The sequence below is a fragment of the Parasteatoda tepidariorum genome, chromosome X2, assembly GCF_043381705.1.
Source record: "Parasteatoda tepidariorum isolate YZ-2023 chromosome X2, CAS_Ptep_4.0, whole genome shotgun sequence".
NCBI lineage: Eukaryota > Metazoa > Arthropoda > Arachnida > Araneae > Theridiidae > Parasteatoda > Parasteatoda tepidariorum.
The window spans coordinates 59,698,889-59,721,247 of NC_092215.1; the positions used below are offsets into that span (position 1 = coordinate 59,698,889).

The 22,359-nt window shown below is 29.0% G+C and overlaps 1 protein-coding gene across 1 annotated transcript in view; it reads right to left on the reverse strand.

Moving 5' to 3' along the window:
- The window catches only part of LOC107437247 (alpha-2C adrenergic receptor-like), a 76,067-nt gene extending 59,959 nt beyond the window's left edge, over positions 1 to 16,108 (reverse strand). The window contains exon 1 of the mRNA XM_071188108.1: positions 15,748 to 16,108. The gene's annotated coding sequence lies outside the window, so the exon portion shown is untranslated. The remainder of the gene's footprint in view (positions 1 to 15,747) is intronic.
- Positions 16,109 to 22,359: the final 6,251 nt, after the last annotated feature.

The following is a 22,359-nucleotide window of genomic DNA, read 5'->3' on the forward strand; positions in this document are numbered from 1 at the left end:
GTTAGCTAATATTCGGTGCTACTTGGGTTTCGAATATGCCAAAACCTCCACGGTAACTGTTGTGCAAAGACTTTTTCGCACGAAATTTCATAAAGAACCACCGAATCAGCATAACATAAGCAGGTGGGTGAAGCAGTTCCAGGATACCGGCTGCTTATGCAAGAACAAAAGCCCAGGATGAAAAGAAACTCCATCACAGGGGATATGCTATCACGAGTGTGGCAGGAGCTTGATTACCGTGTAGACATTTGTCGTGTCACCGGAGGGGCACATATTGAACACCTGAAGAAACTTGAATAAATGTAGTTTTTAAGTAAATTTGAATTTTCTAAATATATTAATTATAACGCTTACAATCATGTTTTCTTTTTGTCCCATTCAATATGAAACACCCTGTATAAAGAAGAGTTTCTTCATTAATTAGGTAATTTTTTTTAGCAAAACTTTTTTTTAATTCTTAAATGGGAAAATTATCGGAAATCTAGTTTAAGAAGCCCATAAAGAATTAAATCACAAAGTAATTAAATTTGTTAGGTTATTTTTTTTTTACTTTTTTTGAATTTATTAAAAACTTTTTGAATAAAACTTCTAATAATTTAATGGGTTTTTATAACTGATTTTAAATTTATAAATCTTGAGCTGTTTTTATTTTTAGAAATAAAGTTAAAACAAAACTTATTTTTTGTTACTTGGATTTGGGCATAAGTCAATCAACTTTGTTTATTCAAAAAAATTTGAAAGGTTTGCAATTTTTTTTTTTAATCATTTAGCACTTCGTTTTATTAGAGAGTATAATCGTTTTNACGATACATAATTTCTAATATCGCCCAGTCTTAATCATAACATAAAGCGGACAGTTTGCGAATTTTTTATAATTTTTTGTAATGAGGAAATCTTTTGTAGCATGTTTTATATGAAAAAGTGAGCGTCAATTTAACAGAAAATACAAATATATGCCAGGTAAAATAAATAATTTTTTAAAAGAAAAAAGTTTTGTATTGTCCAAAACAAGCTAGTTTCAGAACGAGGCCTGTCTAAAAATATTCGACCTTAATTTTTCCCGCACAAAGTAGTGATTCTAAGGCGGAGCCACAATGCACAGTGGATGGAGGAACCTTAATGCACATGCTGGCTGGTGGTCGCCAAGTAAGGTGCTGTTCGTAAAATTGAGCAAAAATACTGCATCAAATTTTGTCAAAAGCTTGGTGATTCTCAAAGCCAAACAATTCGTAAGATTCAGCAGGTGTTTGGAGAAGGAGCGATGGGTGTAATACAAATTAAGGAGTGGTTCAACCGATTCAAAGATGGCCACACATCAGCGGAGAGTGAGCAGCGTTTTGGTAGGCCCCAAACTGCTCGGAGTGCAGCAAATGTTGAGAGGTTGCGAAATTTAGTGATGGCTGATCGTCGTTTGCAGAAGAGGTTGAAGTTAGTAAATATTCTGCACATGCAATTTTGAGTGAAGATTTTAACATGTACCGAGTTGCTGCGAAATTCGTACCCAAGTTGTTGACTCCGGAACAAAAAGTCCCCCGTTTTGACGTTGCGCAGGATCTTCTGAACACCGCCAACACTGATCCTGGGTTTCCAAACACCGTGATAACTGGAGATGAGTCATGGGTGTACGGGTACGACCCAGAAACAAAAAGTCGCAATGGACGCTTTCCGATTCTCCAAGGCCGAAGAAAGTGCGGCAGGTGTGATGCAAAATCACGGTGATGCTGCCTGTTTTGTTTGATGTCCGTGGAATTGTGCATCACGAATACGCACCGGAAGAACAAACAGTGGCAAAGGAGTACAAAGGCGACCCTGTGACGCAGTTCGGTGCAAAAGATCAGACATGTGGAGAGCGAACATCTGGCTCCTGCATCATGACAACGCCCCTGCACATTCATCCCGATTGATCCACACTTTCTTAGCCAAACATGGAATTACAACCGTTCGCCAACCTCTCTAGACCTGGCTCCTTACGACTTCTGGTTGTTTCAAAAATTGAAGACGTCACTGAAAGGATCCCGTTTTGAGAGTAGAGAAAAGATAATGCGGAACGCGACGACGGAGCTGAACACCATTCCAAAAGAAGACTTCCTGATTTGTTTCCAGCAGTGGAAGGATCAGTGGGCTAAGTGTGTGCAAGCACAAGGGGCCTACTTTGAAAGGGATTAGGGTCCCAACTCCGTCAGGTATTCGAAATATTTTTTCTGGCCAAAGGTCGGATGCATTTTAGACAGGCCTCGTATGCATCGATTTCATAAAGCGGACAGTTTGCAAATTTTTTATAATTTTTTGTAATGAGGAAATCTTTTGACACTTCTCTTATATAAAAAAGTGAGTATCAATTTAACGGAAAATACAAATATATATCAAGAAAAATAAATAGAAAATAGTATATCGTAAAAAAAATGCATCATTTTAATGTATGGTTTTAGATTTCTGTGACAGTTGCAGTAAATTGTTGTACTTGGTGAGAATCACCCTTATAAAGTTGCAGTGGGGTAAAGACTGATTTTTTTTAAAGAAAATGTTGGAAAGATTTATAATTCCTAAGTGGCCTGCAGATTAATGCATTTAGCGGAAGAAGCAAAGACCTTTTGCAAGAAGTATTATAGTTAATAGGTTGCTAAATTTTTTGTAGTATCTATTTGCTTAATATTTGATAGAATATTTTAAAAAATAAGCCCACCGGCCTGTGTAGGGTTTAGGGAACTGCCCTTGTATCAGAAAGGTTCTGGGTTCGAATCCCGTGCAAAGTATGGATGCTCTTTCCTCTTCTGTACCGTGGGAGCAATGTTGGCCCACCTAATATGGTGCCCCTGCAAGAGTGGCCAACAAATCTGCCCTGTAAATGCCTGTATGACCTAGGTCATTCTCCAGGTTGGCATTGGAAAAAAAATTTTTAAATAATATTCTGCTTAACGATTTTTTTAAATTTCTTAGGTTAGCAATTCATAAAAATACATTAAGACATTACTACGTTAAATTCATAAAAAAAAGATAATATCATGCGTTTTTAGCAGATTTCTGAAAAACACTTAACTTCAAAGGAATTATATTCAGTAATTTTTGTTTAATTATTAAATTATATGTGACTCTTAACAAAGAACTGCATGATTATTTGAATGAAGCATTTAGGAAGAAAGAACAAGGAAAGACAGTGCAATTGAATTTAATTAAATCAAGCTGCTCAAATGCAAATGCTACCTGTATATAAATATAGGAAATATGTCAGTTTTGTGAACCATCGAAATTTTCCAATATTTCCTTAATCTCCATTTTAATCTCCATAATTTTTTTTTTAATAATGGCAGGCACTGAATTTGAATCTTTGCCTATGAAGATGCCGGAATTGTTACTCATTTAGCGTTACCCAGTGGGCACCTGTAAACCAAAGTCACGGAGGCGAGCAACGTTGCCCACGCCACACTGCCACAAAACCGTTTATAGGGTGGGCAACCGTTTATAGGGTGGGAACCGTTTATAGCGCAGTCAGGTGCGCTAACCGCTCGGCCACCGGGCCGGCATATAAATATAGTAAATATGCCATTTTTGTTAACCGTCAAAATTTTCCAATATACCCTTAATCCCCAAAACTCAAAGTTTTTTTCCTGTCCTTTTGGAGCATTTAGGAAGAAAAAACATCGAAAGACATTGCAAATGAACTTATTTATATCAAGCTGCTCAAATGCAAATGCTACCTGTAATATAAATATAGGAAATATGTCAGTTTTGTGAACCATCGAAATTTTCCAATATTTCCTTAATCTCCAAAACACAAAAGATTTTTTTAAATAATTTATTTTTTAAATCCTTCAAAATTGTCCTCCTTGCTGATACTGTTTTGGAACCTTTCATCTCTCGAGTTCCAATAAAGACAATTAGCAATTAAAAAATCCCCACTTCAAATTTATTTCAAAGTCGCAAAATTATCAAATTTGGGAGAAAAAATAGGAGTCACAATTCAATGGAAGGTAGGGGGAATGGCCCTGAGACATTGTATTAAAATTAGCGACAATGATTTCAGGGCATTTTTTCCCTGCAGCGCAGTGCAATCCATTATTATTATTTATTATAAATTTTTTTTTGGAAATATAAGCAGTATAGCACTAATGATTCCAAGCAGTACTTTTTTACAATATTAGAAAATTAGATTACAAACGTGTCACATTCCTATAAAATTGCAGCTTTTCTTCATCAAGACATTTTGCAACATTTTAATGATTATCATCGAGTGTACTGTCTGAAGTTAAGTTTAACGAATCAGAATGGTCATAAATAACTGTTTATACAGAGGATTCAATGAACAGCCTTAAAGACAGAAGTTGACTGTTTTCAATTTTCTTCAGATTATGTTGTTTTTAAAAAGACAAATAAACTTTGGTTGCATTTCTTACGATAAATAGCAACAGATATGCTTAATTTCTTTAAAGTGTAATTTTATCGAAGTATAAGCTTTAAAAAAAAATCAGTGGTGTTAAATAAAAAAAACTTAGAAATTAAAAAAAAAAGTAGAAAAATAGCCGTGATATTAGTTTTATTAAAAATAATTTCTACCCCTTTTCAATTATTTTATGAACTTGTGGTACACTCTAAAAACTGTGATGTACTACGTCTCTAAATTTGAAATCTGATGTACATATATATATATATATATATATATATATATATATATATATATATATATATATATATATATATATATATATATATATATATATATATATATATATATATATATATATATATATATATATATATATATATATATATATATATATATATATATATATATATATATATATATATATATATATATATATATATATATATATATATATATATATATATATATATATATATATATATATATATATATATATATATATATATATATATATATATATATATATATATATATATATATATATATATATATATATATATATATATATATATATATATATATATATATATATATATATATATATATATATATATATATATATATATATATATATATATATATATATATATATATATATATATATATNAAAAAAAAGTAAAATATTATTGAAAAATTTAAATTGTATCTTCCTGCTTTAAAAAATAATCAAAGAAATAAGTGAAATAAAATTTAAAAAAAAGCGTAATACAACCAGCCTATAAGTGCCCCCTTACCCTTCTCGTTACCTCAATGATCTAATCTGAATTATTACAGATAAAAAGAATATTCATTGAAACAGCGAGAAGCATTCATGTTGCCCAGAAAGCGAGAGGGGAAATATCCCTACAGATTTTCCCTATGGAGGTACCTTTTTTACCGGGACCTTTTTTTCCGGGACCTTTTTTTCCAGGGACCCTTTTTTCCGTACCTTTTTTTCCAGGTACCTTTTTTTCCGGGACCTTTTTTTCCGTACCTTTATTTCCGGGACCTTTTTTTCCGTCTACCATTAATATATCCGATTATGAATGTCACAGTGTGGAAGAGAAATATTTTGATTTCGTTGATAAACATCATAAATATATTATTACTGATATTTTAAATATTATAGAAAACTTGGAACTTAGGAATTTAATGATAAAAGGCACAAAATTTAGACCCATATACCATATATCAATCAATAAAATTCTAAAATACTTTCTTAATGATCTCAATAGTTTTTGCTTAAAGATATCAAATAGATTCTCCTTACCTTTAGGTATGCTAACAGAATGGAAATGGGGAGTTTATTATTACTTTAAAAACTTTGTTTTCAATAATAAGGATAATTTAAATAAGAGTAACAATCCAATAAATTTTTCTAATATTGTTCAATCAATTAAGCAACTACAAAAATTTTGTAATTACTCCCATAGACAAAGCTAACAATAATTACGATATATTCTGTAAAAAATTCTATGCTGAACTTTTAAATACGAAATTTAAAAATAGTAAAAATTTTAAACTTAGTAATTTCAATAATAATATTGTCATTAAAAATTTTTTTAGCTTTTTATAAGAGATTAAAAAAAGAAATTAGCAATATACAATTTCCTTACTTAATTATCAGTCCTAAATTTAATAAAAATCCTGTAAAATTCAGAGCTATCACATGTGGATCTAATACTTATTTAACTAAACCTGGCTCCATTTTCTCTAACTTCTTAAATAAAATTATTAACAATATTTCTAAAGAAGGTTTCTTTTGGATTATCACTAATAATCAACCGATTTTAGATTTCATTAAACATAATAAAATTAATTCTATTGCGACTTTTGATTTCCAGGATCTTTTCAATAGCAGTCCCCTTTCTAAACTAAAAGATGTCCTTTTGAATTATTACCATGATTTTAAAAATATCCTTTGTTGCGATTTTGATTATTGGGAAATTCTGATTAATTTTTGTCTTTTTAGTAATTATCTTTACAATGGAAAGGATATTTTTCTTCAAATTGATGGAGTACCACAAGGATCCAATTATTCATCTCTCTTAGCTAACTTATTTTTGCATTATTATGACAAAAATTATACTCTTAGTATTAAATTTGTTTTTAGATATATTTATGACTTAATTATCATTAATTTTCAAGATTATACTATTTTATTAAATGATATTTACCCTGAGGATTTAATCTTGCTTCGTAATCATGATGATAATAGTAATTTCAATTATTTGAATTTGGGTATTATAAAAGTTCAAAATATCTGCTTTGTTGATTTATACGATAAAAGAAATGATTTTAATATTAGTAAACTAATTACTTGGAATTCTAATGTTTCTAGGAGCATCTATTTAAATACCACTTTTAATGAAATGAACAGAATTAAAAGAATATGTAGTAATATTTATTTATCCAAAAAACAAATCCATAAACTCTTTCAAAATTTGATAAAAAACAATGGATACCCAACTAAAGTAATAAAATTTTAATTAAAATCATTGAATTAATCGTATATTTTTGTGGATATATTTACTAAACATTTTCTTTGTTAATTTATATAATTTTCCCATGTGCAAATCCATTTCGGGTAAATCCGTTGCCAAAATTATTTGCTAAATATTTTCTTTGTTAATTTATATAATTTTCCCATGTGCAAATCCATTTCGGGTAAATCCGTTGCCAAAATTATTTGCTAAATAATTTCTTTGCTAATTTGTATAAATTTTCCATGTGCAAATCCATTTTGGGCCAATCCGTTGCTAAAATTATCTACTAAAATATTTTCTCTGTTAATTTTTATAATTTTTCAATGTGCAAATCCTTTTCGGGCAGATCTGTGGCCAAAATTTTCTACTAAAATGGTTTTTCTTTGTTAAATTTTATAATTTTTCCATGCTCCATTTCAGGCAAATCCGTGGGTAAGATTATTTACTAAAAATTTCTGTATTATTTTTTCCATGTGCAAATCCATTTCGGGTAAATTCGTGTTAAAATTATCTACTAAAATTTTTCTTTGATAATTTATATAATTTTTCCATGTGCAAATCCATTTCGGGCAAATCCGTGGCTAAAATTATTTGCAAAACATGCAATTTATGTTTCTCTTTTCTATTTTCTATTTTTTCTTAAATAAATATTTATTTTCTAATATTATTTGTGGTCAACTTTTTAAATTATCCAGTATAATATTACCTTGCGCACATCGATTTCGGGTTCATCCTAGGTCACTAACAAATCAATGCACAGCATAACAAATCACTTCAGCAATGCAGTAAGAACGGCACTTTAAATTCCTATAGTTACACTCAATTTGCGCCTTTGTTTTCATATTTTGTAATCTGGCAATCTTGTTGTGGAAATATTTTTAAATCATTCATAAAAAATTTCCCGTTCAAGTAAGTACATCTGATTTCGCTACTCGCTTTATAGTTTTTGTTTTGTTTTATACTGTTTTTTCTCTTTATTTTATTTTATTTTCTGTTTTTACGTGTTATTTTTACTTATTGTGTTCTATTTTATTTGTTGTAATTTTTGTAAATAAAAATTTTTTTTAGTGCTCCTCACACTATTGTATTAATATATTTTGCTTTGGCTATATTGATACAATATCAGAAAGCACTCTTTTTTTGCGGATATAATCCTGTGGGCTGATGAAAAGATTATATCTTTTATTCTCCGGTTTTTTTAAGAAATTCAGCCTTTTTTTTTAAAAAAAAAATCAGTTGTTTGATATTTTTTTTCATTATTACTTCCCCTCCCCCCTTTTGCATACGTCTATAATTTTCCTTTGTTTTATCTTCATTTTCAGCTTATGCGCAGTAAAGAAACTTATTGTTTTTCTTAACTTCCTTCGTGTTTTCTGGAATTTATTTATTTTGTTGTATATATCTATCTATCTATCTATCTATCTATCTATCTATCTATCTATCTATCTATCTATCTATCTATCTATCTATCTATCTATCTATCTATCTATCTATCTATCTATCTATCTNTGACGAAAATATTTCCTCATCTCCAAACCTCATAGTATATATATATATACTGAGAGTGAGAGAGGTACAAATGTGAGTAGAAAAATGAACATCTTAAAAACTTTTTTGAACTAATCATCTGATTTTTTAAGTGCTAAATTGCCACTATGCTAAATGCTATACTATTTAAATACTGTTTAAATATACAATATTTTATACTTCTTATAATCATTGTTTTATTTACACCCTATTGAGTATGTATATATTTAGTTTTCAAATATGTGTGTACAAGTTTCAGTATGTCTGTATCTTGTATGTCTGCATGTCTGTATCTGTATATTATACGTATAAATATATGATAATTCTCCGTGGCTTTTTTTCCTGTTTACTTTTATAAATTTATTAAGTATTTGTCTTCTTAATCACCTGGACTGGATATATAATTTTGGTGATGAATTATGTTAATTTTATATACTTTTGAACTTATCTATTTTCTGTTTCGTTCAATAAAATTTGCCTGCGATGACATTGTAAGTTACGAAATTGCTTTGAGTAAGCGTATGTTTTTTGGAATAGATAGAATTGAGTTCTTAATCCAAAAAAATTTGGGGAGTACCTGGAAAGTATACTCCCAATAGTTAAGTTAGGCGAGCAGTCGGATATTTACTTTTTACGTATTTCATCATATCTCTGGTAAGAGAATTGAAAAACGTTTGTACACAATTGCAAAACTCACTTATCCCAGTATAAGTCTACACAAAAAGTGATTTTTCTTGTAAAATTATTATTATTTATTTTTTTAAGTAATAAAGTCGAAAACCTTTTTATTAAAAAGTATCCAATTGTAAAATTATTATTATTGTTATTTGCATCATTGTTATTGTTATTTGCATCATTTGCATTGTAAAATTATTATTATTGTTATTTGCATCATTCCAAGCTATGTCATTTTAAATGACAAAATACAAAAGATTGCTGGAATAGTTCTTAAGAAATACAAATTTTAAAATATAATGTAATTGCGTTTTATTGCCGAAAAAATCTGTTTTTGTCCTTGCTATTTAAGACTACCTAGATTAAAATAGTGTAAAAATTTGTGCACGCTATACTTTAAAACTTTTTTTTTATCATTAATAAAATAAATAATGAATAATAATAAAACATTTGGTCAGTATCTGGAAAGTATGCTTGCAATAGTTAAGTTAAGCGAGCAGTCGAAAGTTTACTTTTTACGTATTTCATAGTATCTCTGGTAAGAGAATTGAAAAAAAGTTTGTACGCTATCTCAAAACTCGCTTATTAAAAGATAAGTCTAGACAAAAAGTATTTTTTCCTGTAAAATTATTATTATTTTTTAAAGTAATAATATCGAAAACCTTTTCATTAGACAGTATCCAAATTGATACTTCCATCATTTCAATGTCATTTTAAATGACAAAATAATGACAAGATGAGAAATAACAAAGAAATTAAATTTAAAAATACAATGTAATGGACGTTTTATTGCCGAAAAATTAGTCCACTCATTTTGTCCTTGCTATTTAAGACAAATATAGCCAAAAATGATGTTATACTTTAAAATTTTTTTATCATTTGTGAAATAAATAATGAATAATAATAAAATAATTATTTTTCTCATAGAATTTTCATGAGATAAGCAAGCTTTATAACTTTGTGCAAACATTTTTTAGAATAAATAGTTTCAGTGACATTTATATTAAGGAGTCTCATTGTTTGACCGCTCTCCTAACTTAACTAAGACACCGTATTTTCAGATTACGGTCAACCCTCTTTTATTGAGTCAAAATCTTGAACCTGTAAAAAAACGGTATGAACGATATATTTATGCAAAAAAGGTACATTTTCGTTTCTTATTTCGTTGGTTAAAATATTGCATAAGAAGTTTGGAGCAGCCGATATATAATTCTTTCTTTTGAAATACAAGACGATCTTTCGTGTACAATATTGTCTTTAAATATTAAGTTACGCAGACTTAAACAACAAGAAAAACTTTTTAAATTTTTTATACTAATTTAAATTATATTCCTTGATGCTTTTAATTTTTCCATAAAATTATGCAGAAACCTGCAAGTAAGCCGGCAAATAAATAAATAAATAAAATAAAAAATAAATATAAAAAAAAGTTCCCCGTCCACCATCTCAACTACCTGCCCTCCCTGGAAAATTTTCTAGCACCTGGGAATGCACAGGGTGCCAAAAAAAGTCATAAATATCTTTTTAATAAATAACTTTTAATCTGATGATCGGATCATCACGTTCTAGGACTCAATCTTAAAGGTTCCAGAGAGGAGGTGACCTCAAATATGCTAATTAATTACAGTAGGCAATATTTTAAGTTTTGAAATCTGACAATTAACACAATTATAACATTTATTTATTCAAAGATAATTAGATAAACAAATGCAAAAAAAATGCACCTGCTAAAAAATGTTTTTCGTAAATAAATATTATTTTTTATTATTTTGATAAATAATAGAGGGAAAAATTTCGAATTGTAAAGTAAACAGTTTCTGACATCATTTTAAAGTACGTTTTACATGGCAAAATACAAAATTTGAGCGAACTCTGTCGAATAGTTCCTGAGAAATTGAATTTTAAATATTCGACTTCTATAATAACTTTAACGACTTTCTTCCCCTTTTTTGAATCTATATTTATAAATGACATTTGTAGTTTATTTTAAAATTTTTTTGTTAAAGAACGATATGATTTCTGACAAAAATAAATTTTTAAAACGTAAATAGGCCCTGTAATTATTACCCTTAAGATAATAATAATAGAATTCCTGTCATAAGTGAAGTAAACAAATAAAGAAAAGAAAAGAAAGAACGAAAAAAAAGGAAAGAAATAAGAGTATTTAGGCAAGGAAGAAACACGCCATCATCGAAATCTGTCGAACCCAGAAGTNGGGGGGGGGGGGGAATGACAAAACTGGTCTGATTTCCTGATGAAAAATCTTTGTAGTTACTGCCCTTTAACTCCTTGCAATTAAACAAGCTCACTCTCAGAAATAAAACTATCACTGTTTACTATTCAGCAATTCTGGAGCAGTATTTCATTAATTTTGTGAATCAACCTTTTGCTAATTTTGAAAATCATGTAATTTGTGACGAAGCTCGAACTTTCAAATATATGACGAAAATATTTCCTCATCTCCAAACCTCATAGTAGTGCATTGTGAAAGATTGGTAACTAGAATGACCGAACGGTAATAAAGACTAGACAATCGAAAATAAAGTGAAGAAATAAGCCAACGGAGTTGGTCACATCCTAGTAAGATTCAAGGTTCGAATACCGTTTCGAGCATGGGTGTAATTTATCGTTCTTTTCTATCTGCCCCTGTTGTGTAGGCCCAACGAGGTTTTTTTTTTCCTTTGGAGAATAATAAAATGACGAAATATTTCTTTACTATTGATGATAGTTATTTCGTCCTTTTGACAACATTTTTGCTCGAGCAGTGATGGCTCAGAGGATATAGTGTTCGCCTTCCAATGAGGTGAACCTGGTTCGAATCGCAGCTATGGCTGATCTATACGAAATTCGCATCCGGCTTGCACCGACCACAGTGCTGACGTAAAACTATCCTCAGTTGTAGACGGATCACGGGCTAGAATCCACTTGCCATCAGGCTAACCGTAGGATGTTTTCGTGGTTTTCCTCTCCATGTAACGCAAATGCGGGTTAATTCTATCAAAAAGTCATCCACGAAGGCAAATTTCCCTCGATACTCAATCCAGGAGTTCCCTTGTCTCCTGGATTGGGTTCGAAATTACAAGACTACGAAGTTGAACATTGGTAATCGTAAACCCAAAATTGGATCGGCTGTTCAACGACGGCTATAAAATACAATAAAAACATTGTACAAAGAAATGCTTTAGGAAAAAGAAAAGGATAGTAATTATAATTGCGTAAGTAGTCGTCATTTTCTTTTCACAGTCATTAAATGCAGAAAATTCTTTGTAAATCTAAATTTACAAAAATGCGTCGAAAGTAATTAACATTATCAATAAAACAAATTCTTTCTCCTGACTACGAATAGAAATCTCGAGAAGGAATAAAAGCGAAAAATGTTTTATTTGTTTTGTTTAAACTCAAGAGAAATAAAAGGAGAGAATTGCTTTTCATACTAGAAGAAAATAGGGTTTTTCACTGATAAATATATTTAATATTTCGAAAATATTTAAGATTTTATATAAATGTCAAATTTTACTTTAAATGCTTAGGAATTTAATTTTTAGGAATATTTTAAAGCGTAATGTTTTCTGGCATCTGTTAAATTTTGAAGTGCCTTTTGACATGCTTAAAAATTTCTTACATGATAAAATTACAAAAATTGAAATGCATTTTTGAGTAAATGTTAAAAAATTAGAGTGAAATTGTTTGTTTTATACTAAACATATATTGTCCTAAAATAATGGAAGAGACATTTTCAGTTTCAACTTTTTTTTAAAATTTCTCGAGAAATGTTTAGAGGATTATCTTATAACTTTCAATGTGTTTGGATTATGCATACTTATCAATAAATTTTAAAGTTTTCAGAGGAGTCAGCGATAAATTATGATCGAAAACAAGTATTTTTGAACACTCTATACCATAATATAGTGAAAAAAGCTTGTAAATTGCATCTATTACTTTCATTATTTGCAATAATTGCACGGAATTTTGTTAACTTAGCTTAAATATTTGCGGAGATATGGAAATTTTTGAGGAACTAATTTTTTTGTCTTAAGTTTTTTAGAAAATATTCAAAAAAATTTTGAACAATTTTTTATTTAAAGCAAAATTATTATTTTAAAATTGTAAGAAAAATCTGTTTAAAATTGTGCTAGCTATGAGCATATAAATAGTTCTCTTATAATGAAAAAGCAGGCTTGCTGGTATTGGCATGTAGCATTAGAAACAACAACAACAACTTTGCTACGACTGGGATGAAAAAAAAATATTTTTATCTGAGGAATGTCTTGCACTTTTTTAAACTAAAAGTCAATTATTAAAGCATAAATTCTGAGACTGTTGGATTGATAAAAAAAATATTTTTAATCTTAGGAATGCCTTTTTAAAACGTCTTTTATCTTAGGAATGTCTTTTTTTTAAAAACTAGAAATCAATTATTAAAGCATACATTTTGCCAATACTAGGAGTTTGAAATACTACCAAAATTACTATTGATAACGAATTAATTTATCATCATTAAATCAACGAAGTTTTTGTATAAAATTTGCCCAAACAAAAAGTGAACATTCGTGATCAAGTCAGAAATAGCCCAGATAGCTCAGTGACCTTTCTTCATTTTCCTATCTTTTGGCGTCATGGTTAGTTTATTGCATTTTGACCAGCTTGTCTAGAATTCTATGTTTGGCGCAATAGAACCCATTCTGACTTCTGTAATTATGAACTGTCTATTCAATTTATGTATGGTTGTAATAAGAACACTGATCGTTCAAATAAATAAAATGCCTGAATTCTGCCTTATTTCAAACATACATTTTTAAGTAAAATTTGTTTAACTAGCAATGATTATTGTCCTTATAATTAAGTAAGAAATTCTATTTCACATGAAATACCGTTTTTTTATTACTTAGCAGTTATTCTATTAAATGTAGCGTAAAATTTTTGGCAGGTTTCAATAGAAATGTATTCTATACTATTTTATTTGATTATTTAATCACTTTGAAAATTTAATATATGTGTAACAATTTAAGCAATTGTTAACAATAAGGCGTCCGAACTTTTGACAGCTTGAAACTATATTTTTCGGATAGTAGCAACCCCTTTCTTATTTTGAAGATCAAGAATCTGAATCTGACGAAAATTAAGTATGTTTATTAAGATAAAATACGTTATTAAGTCTGGTTTCATAACTTAAAAATTGTCTACAAAAGTTATTTAGCATATTTAGAGTCAGCTGAACCATTCAGACCTTCCGAACCATTAAAATGACATCACCGTTCGTTAAAATCAGACCATTAGAACAAAGGTTTATCAAATTTAGATCAAAAGCCCAATATTTAATATCTCTGAAACTTGAAATAAATGTTTATTTTAGATTTAACAAACGAATTGTTTTGGTCCTTAAAAGCTCGTTATAAAAGAGTTCCATTATATTTCTCTGTAAGCAATTTATGCAAACTGAAAGTCAATATATAAATGCGAAAAATTCCGTATTTCCGCCTTCATGCGTGGTAAGAAACGAATCGCGGCTATTAATCATTTTATAATAATTTTTGCTTTAAAATTCTTTTCATGTTTAAAAAAGAAAATGACGCTATTTGATATAAAATCTTATACCTGTTTCGTTTCTTATCATTTTTAGCTATTCAGTATTTGTTCTTTATATTCTTAAATGCATATAATCTGTTTAATTAAATTTCAAAATACCAATTGTCCATTGGTGCAAATTAAATAACCGTGTCAATTAAATAAAATGGGACATACACAATTCTTTTATTGGAATTAAATTTTTAAAAAAATTTTTAATTCAAAAATTTAGTCATATATAACATATCATTGTTGTTGCATATTAAATAACCATGCTAATTAACAAAATGTGTGACATGAAACATATTACTGTAATTGCATATTAAAGAAAACGCTGATTTACAAAATATAGCGTCTAAATCATACTGTTGCTACACATTGAATTACCATGTTATTTATCAAAATGCGTCACATAAAACATTTTATTATTGCTGCTCATTAAAAAATCTTGTGGTTTTCAAAATGCGTCACATAAAGTATTTTATCGATATTGCATATTATAAAATCCTTTTAACTTTCAAATCGTGTTCCGTAAAACACTTCATCGTTGATGCAGATGAAATATGAATGTTAATTTACAAAATATGACTTATAAAAATTTTATTATTGTTGCTCATTAAAAAATCTTGTGGTTTTCAAAATGCGGCACATAAAGTATTTTATTGATGCTGCATATTATAAAATAATTTTAACTTTTAAATCTTTTCCCGTAAAACACTTCATTGTTGATGCATATGAAATATAAATGTTAATTTACAAAATGTGACTTATAAAACATTTAAGTGTCGGTGCTTATTAAATAACTTTAATTTACAAAATTTGTCACTTAAAACATTTTATTTTTGTTGGATATTGAATAAAATATATTAATATACAAAATGTGTTAGATAAAAATTATTATTTTTATTGCATATTAAGTAATAAGTGTGAATTTACACTTAAGAGATTTTCTTGTTGCAAAACTTTTATCAGTTTTTGAGCAATGTCAGCGGGTTGCTCAAATGTAAAAAAGCTGCACATCACAAAAAACATGAAGTAGAATAAGATTTATTCGAAAAGAAATTGCATACTTACCCATTTTTAAGTTTCTAAGTGATATGCATCGCTTTTTGCAGTTTTAAGTTCCTTTCATATCATGATGTTTTTCATTGACGCAGCACATATACATTTTTCACACATAGAAGGTTTTGCTCTAAAAATCTGAAATTGTGGCGTTTTAAAATCATTTAAATGTGCATCGGAATTTAAACGATGGAATTGACAAATTCACAGTGACGATAATGCGTGAGAAAAGCGCCAGTGCTTATGCAGGGCGTTTGCTCCGAAATGCCGATCCAGTTTTCTCCAGATCGATGGAAGCGCCCGCAAGATCGGGAGCGCACTGCTTCAATGTTCTTGTTCATGTAGATGCCTGAACACAATCCTCATTTTATAAATCTTCCCCCACCCTCTCACCTTTTAGAACACTCTTTTTTTTTGGATTCATAAAAAAATTAGTTCTTAATTATTCCCATAAATTTATATTTATAAAAAAATATATAAATTTAATTTCAGTTTCGTACATGTAAATCAAATTTCGCAAGATTTTAGCTTACATGTAAATGTCTGAACACAATTTACATTTTGAAAATTTTTCCTTTCATTGAAAAGTGCTTTTCTTTATTTTTAATAATACTTTATGTATAAATTTTATAATACTTTCATATTTTATAGCCTTTTTTTCGAAACTATTTAGAAAAAAACTATTTAGTTTTTAAATAATTCATTTATAATAATAAAAAATATATTTATTGACTAAACTCGGCAAAATTTTAGTTTCGTTCATGCAAATTAAATTTTCGCACATGTAAATCAAATTTCACATACTAAAAGTATGTTCATACATGTAAAGGCCTAAACACAATTTCCATTTTGTAAATTTTCTCCTTGATTGAAAAAAGACTTACTTCGCTTGCTTCTATTATTTTATAACCTCTTCAAACTCATAGAAAACTATACAGTTTTTAAATAATTTCGTTATCTTATATTTATAAGAAATTAACTAAGCAGATAAATTTGGCATACTTTTAGCTTCGAACATGCAAATGCTTGAACACAATTTACATTTTATAAATTTTCCCTTTCGTTAAAAAGTGCCTTTCCTTATTTTTAATAATATTTTAGGTACAAATTTTATAATACTTTCATATTTTATAGCTTTTTCTTCGAAACTATGTAGAAAAAAACTATTTAGCTTTTATAATAAAAATATATTTACTGACCAAACTCTACAAAATTTTACTTTCGCTCATGCAAATTAAATTTCACATACTTTTATTTTCGAGCAATACTTTTATTTTCGCTGTAAATCAAATTTCATATACTAAAAGTATATTTATACATGTAAAGGCCTGAACACAATCTCCATTTTGTAAATTTTCCCCTTGATAGAAAAAAGACTTACTTCGCTTGCTTCTATTATTTTATAACCTCTTCAAATTCATAAAAAACTATTCAGTTTAAATAATTCCACTATCTTATATTTATAAAACAGTCACTAAGCAGATAAATTTGGCATACTTCTAGTTTCGAACATGCAAATGCTTGAACATAATTTACATTTTATAACTTTTCCCTTTTATTGAAAAGAGCCTTTCTTTATTTTTAATAATATTTCTTGTATACATTTTATAATACTTTCATATTTTATAGCTTTTTCTTCGAAACTATTTAGAAAAAAAAACATTTAGTTCTTAAATAATTCATTTATGATAATAAAAAATATATTTACTGACCAAACTCTACAAAATTTTAGTTTCGTTCATGCAAATTAAATTTCACATACTTTTATTTTCGTACTTGTAAATCAAATTTCGCATGCTAAAAGTATGTTCATACATGCAAATGCCTGAACATAATATTAATTTTGTAAATTTTGCCCTTGATTGAAAAAAGACTTACTTCGCTTTGCTTCTATTATTTTATAACCTCTTTTAACTCATAAAAAACTACTCAGTTTTTAAATAATTCCATTATCCTATATTTATGAAAAATTGTCTTTGCAGATAATTTTAAATACTTTTAGTTTCGAACATGCAAATGCTTGAACACAATTTGCATTTTATGAATTTTCCCTTTCATTGAAAAGTGTCTTTTCTTGCTCTCTTGTATTATTTTATAACCCTTTCTTTTAATTCATGAAAAATATTTGGTTTCTAAAATAATTAGATTAATTTTAATTTATCAAAACTATTTATGCTGATTAAATTTTAATATTCCTAGTTTAGTGCACGTGAGTGACTTGAACGCAAATTTCATTTAATAAATTTTTCTCTTGATTTGAAATGTACTTTTTTTCGATTGTTTTTTATTACTTCATAATTTTTTTCTGTGAATTCATAAAAAAACGATTTGCTTTTTAAAATGATTGGATAAATTTAAATTTAAAAAAAAATAATTTTGCTGATCAAATTTGCATGCGTTTAGCTTTGTTCATGCAGAAGCCTGAACATATTTTTCATTTTATAAAGTTCCCCCGAACTGGAAAACATCCTTTTTCCTTTGCATTTTAATATTTTAAAAGATTTTCTTTTTAATTCATAAAAAACTACTAATTTTTAGAATAATTTGATTCAGTTTTGCTTTATATAATATATTTTTGATGATCAAATTTTTCATGCTTTTATTCATGCTTAAATAAACATTTAATCCATTAACATATAGCAACATATTTCCCTAAATTGGCAGGCACCCTTTATTTCTTACCTTTCAAAATTTTTAATCCGGTTTTTCAAATTCTTGAAAATACTATTTATACTTGAAAAATTCCATTAGTTTAAGTTTTGCTTATTAAACATTAGAGGCTTTTATTTATACTTTTATTATATTTTATTTTAATGAACTTTTTAACCATTGTTAATAAACATGAACTAATTAATGTTCAATTTTAATTTGCTTATTAATACACAGGCTATCACGAATTAAGGAAGAATTACAAAAATAGTGTTAACTCTCCCATAAAAAAGCCAAATCCAATGAAATTTGACTATGTCGTCAAATAAGAGTTGCTAAGTAAAACTTCAATATGTAAATTAGTGACTCTGCAATGGAATTATCTGCGATGAGCATAAATTGAATGTTTGATCAAAAGTTAGCGAATTTTTCTGTGTTTTGGAAATTAGAAATTTGAGATAGCCAATTTGTAACAATGTCCTCCTTGTCCGAAGAACTAGGATGGAGATCTATTGGAAGACAAGAGGTAGGGCAAAATCAGACGGAAGTGGCCAGATGGTTAAATGTTAGTCCTTCTGAGGCTCATAAACGTTGGCAACAATTTCTAACCACAGGTTCGGCATTCGTAAGGTTTCGTATCTTTCGTAAGGTTCGTATCTCTTTCGGTGGACACACAGACCGCATGTCTTTCCACGTGCAACCGTGAAAATTCAAGTGCAAGGAGATAATATCAATGATTTTTATGAGAGCCCTTACGCTGGTTCAATAGGTGAACAATAACGCGACGCTGCTTAAGGCTTGCATCTTGCATGATTATTTTCAGCAGTAAACAATTTTGTACGTGGGGGGGGGGCAGCTTGATCATCGGGATTGAATCCTATCGAGAATGTTGGGATGCCTTAGAAAGCCGTATAACTACTCTCCTTTTCAGACCCTTTCTTACTACTGCTTTGCAAGAACAATCACCTCCAGCGGAACTAGTAAACCGCATCAATCGTCGCTGCATGTGCTGCTAGAAGTAATCCATATTGAAGATACCTTTTCTTTTCCAAAATGACATATGTGACCTGACCGTGGAGGCTCAGGGGACAGAGCGCTTCCCTTCTAATGAGGTGACCCGGGTTCGATCCCAGCGATAGCTGGTCGATTCGAATTCCGCACCCGGCTCTTGCTGACCACAGTAATTGACGGGAAATATCCTCAGTGGTAGACGAATCATGGGATAGAGTCCCCTTGCCATCAGGCTAACAGTGGGAGAAGCTCGTGGTCTTCCTCTCCATGCAACACAAATGCGGGTCAGTTCCATCAAGAGAGTCCTCCCCGAAGGCTCCCTATACTTGATCCAGGAGATCCCTTGTCTTCTGGATTAGGTTCAAAATTACAAGGCTACGGAGTTGAACAATAGTTACCGTAAACCCAAAAAATTGGGTCTGCTGTTCAACGACGGTTAGAAAAAGAGAAAACTGACATATCTGATTTCCTACATATGCCAATTTCTGTAACAACATAATAGTCTGGTTAATACTTTTTATGTTATTTAATACATTATCATGTGCATTATCACATTATTATGATATGATCATTTTTGTAGTTTTTTCCTTAGTTTATGATAACCAGTGTAATAAATCTAGTGTAAAACTACTCAAAAAACTCATTTCCCTTAGGTTTATTTGAAAAAGTCATGTTTGAGAAATTCAACGCTTGTCATTACTCAAATATTTTCTAAATTCCGAAGAATAAATTAATCAATAATTAAAGATTTTTCATGTTATAGTAACAAAAAAAACTACTTTGCATAGAAAAAGACTTACTCGATTTCTTCATACGCACTGTTATTTTTTTTATCTTTTTTGCTATATATAAATAAATTATTCATTAGCTTTCGCACTTTTTTTCTTATTAACACTTAAAAAAGAGACCGTTTAAGGAAATTGCAGTTTTCGTATGGTCTTATTTTTCTTAATTTTAGTCAAAATTCAAAAATATTTCAATTTCTTGAAACCACTTACATATACTGTTGTGTTACCACTCTTGATATATTTTTCTTTACGGTTACACAGTGATTTTACCTGAATTTTTTTTCCATGCAGACACAGCAGTAATAAAAAGGATAACTTATAAATTTTCAAAATTGTTTTTTTTTTTTTGCTCCCCTCGATTTATTGGAAACCGGTTTCATTTTAATATGATCAGAATATGGCCATATATATTTAAAAATACTAATTGACTATATATATAAAACATTTTTGCTCGTTCAAAGCAAGCGAAATCCTAAGCAAATACAGTAGGGCGCAAAAGTTTGGAGATGATATGTGCCTCTGTAAGCAAAATGTCTTGCTGGTGTTAATTAGCAACTTGCAGCTTTAGCATACTACATGGGAAGCAACTAATAATAGATGTGGAAATTTTTTATTTATTAAACAAACGAGATTTTTAAAAATTTAAATCAAAAGTTTCGAGACAATTCTGTTTTCCTAAGCTTTTATTGAAATTAATTATATTAAGGTAAGAAAATATAGTATTTTTTTAATTCTTCGTTGCATATCCTTTTGCTTCCATGATTGCGGTACACATTTTTTACACAATGTCATTTTTTGTGATAACTGGTTCTTCAAGTAAGCACTCGATACAATACTTTTTAATGTTTGTATGGGGTTAATTTTAAAATAGTTTTTGCGAGGCTATTTTCTTTAGTCAGAAATATTAAATATTTAATTTTTTACTTCACAAGAAAAGGATAAGAACAGAGAAAAGTTCATTTATAACCAGGGGTTAAATTAAACAGAAACTGTTTTTTTTTTTTTTTTTTTTTTTTTTTTTTTTTTTTTTTTTTTTTTTTTTTTNTTTTTTTTTTTTTTTTTTTTTTTTTTTTTTTTTTTTAAATTAATGTTTTTTGGAGGGAAATTTTTTTCTATTCTTGCTTGATCTCAAATTAAAAAAAAATCAACAAAAAAAATCAGACAAGCAAATTTAAAATCAGTGTTTTAGTGGGAGAGCAACGCGTAGTAACATCGTTTCTCAAAATATTTGTTCTTAAGTGCCTAAGGATGCATCGAAAATGATAATGACAAATATTTTTCCCACTTCAACTGTAAATATTTTCCCCCTATTCTAATATTTCTCGCTTATACTTTCCCTTAAACAAATACTTCCACTTTCTCAAACAAACCATGTTTATGCCACCACTCCAATTCAAGAAAAAATATGCCACTCACGACAACTCATTCTCAAGGGCGTAGTATGAGACCGTAATGTTCCGGTACGACGATTAAGTACCTTTTAGTGAGACTGAAATTTAATGAACATATTACTAATTTTAACTTCATAATTTTAACTGCTTTTATTATAAACAAAATTTTAGTTTAATTAGTTCGCAATACTAGTAAATTGAAGACTACTTTTGTTAATATGCTAAGTTTGAAAATAATTGTGCTAGATTAAGACAATTGGTCAATTGTGAAAATAGCTAATTAGTTAATTCTCTATATAGCCCAAATTTCCTATTTTTAAACTGTGATTATACCATTTCATTTCCTTTTAAAATATCAGAATATTGTAATTTATTCTCTTAGTTCTTTCTAGGAATTGTATGAGTGTAACCCCCCATTAAACGGGTTTGTGGCTGTATGATGTGGGCGACGCTACCCCACCGTGACTTAGCCACTGGTGCCCACTGGGTACCGATAAGAGTAAGCAATTCTAGCATTTCTGTGGTCAATGAGAAATAGACCTAACTACCCACCATTAAAAAAAAGTAAGAATAAAGACGAACAATAACTCAGTATGGAAATTTTTCAAACTGTTTTTTTTTTTTTAATTTTCTGTAATCGTCGTTGAACAGGTGACCCTATTTTGAGTTTACGCTACTAATATTTAACTCCGTAGCTTGTAATTTTGAGACCAATCCAGAAGATGAGGGAAGTATTAAGTATTGGGAGAGATTTGCCTACGTGAAGGACTTTTTGATGGAAATAA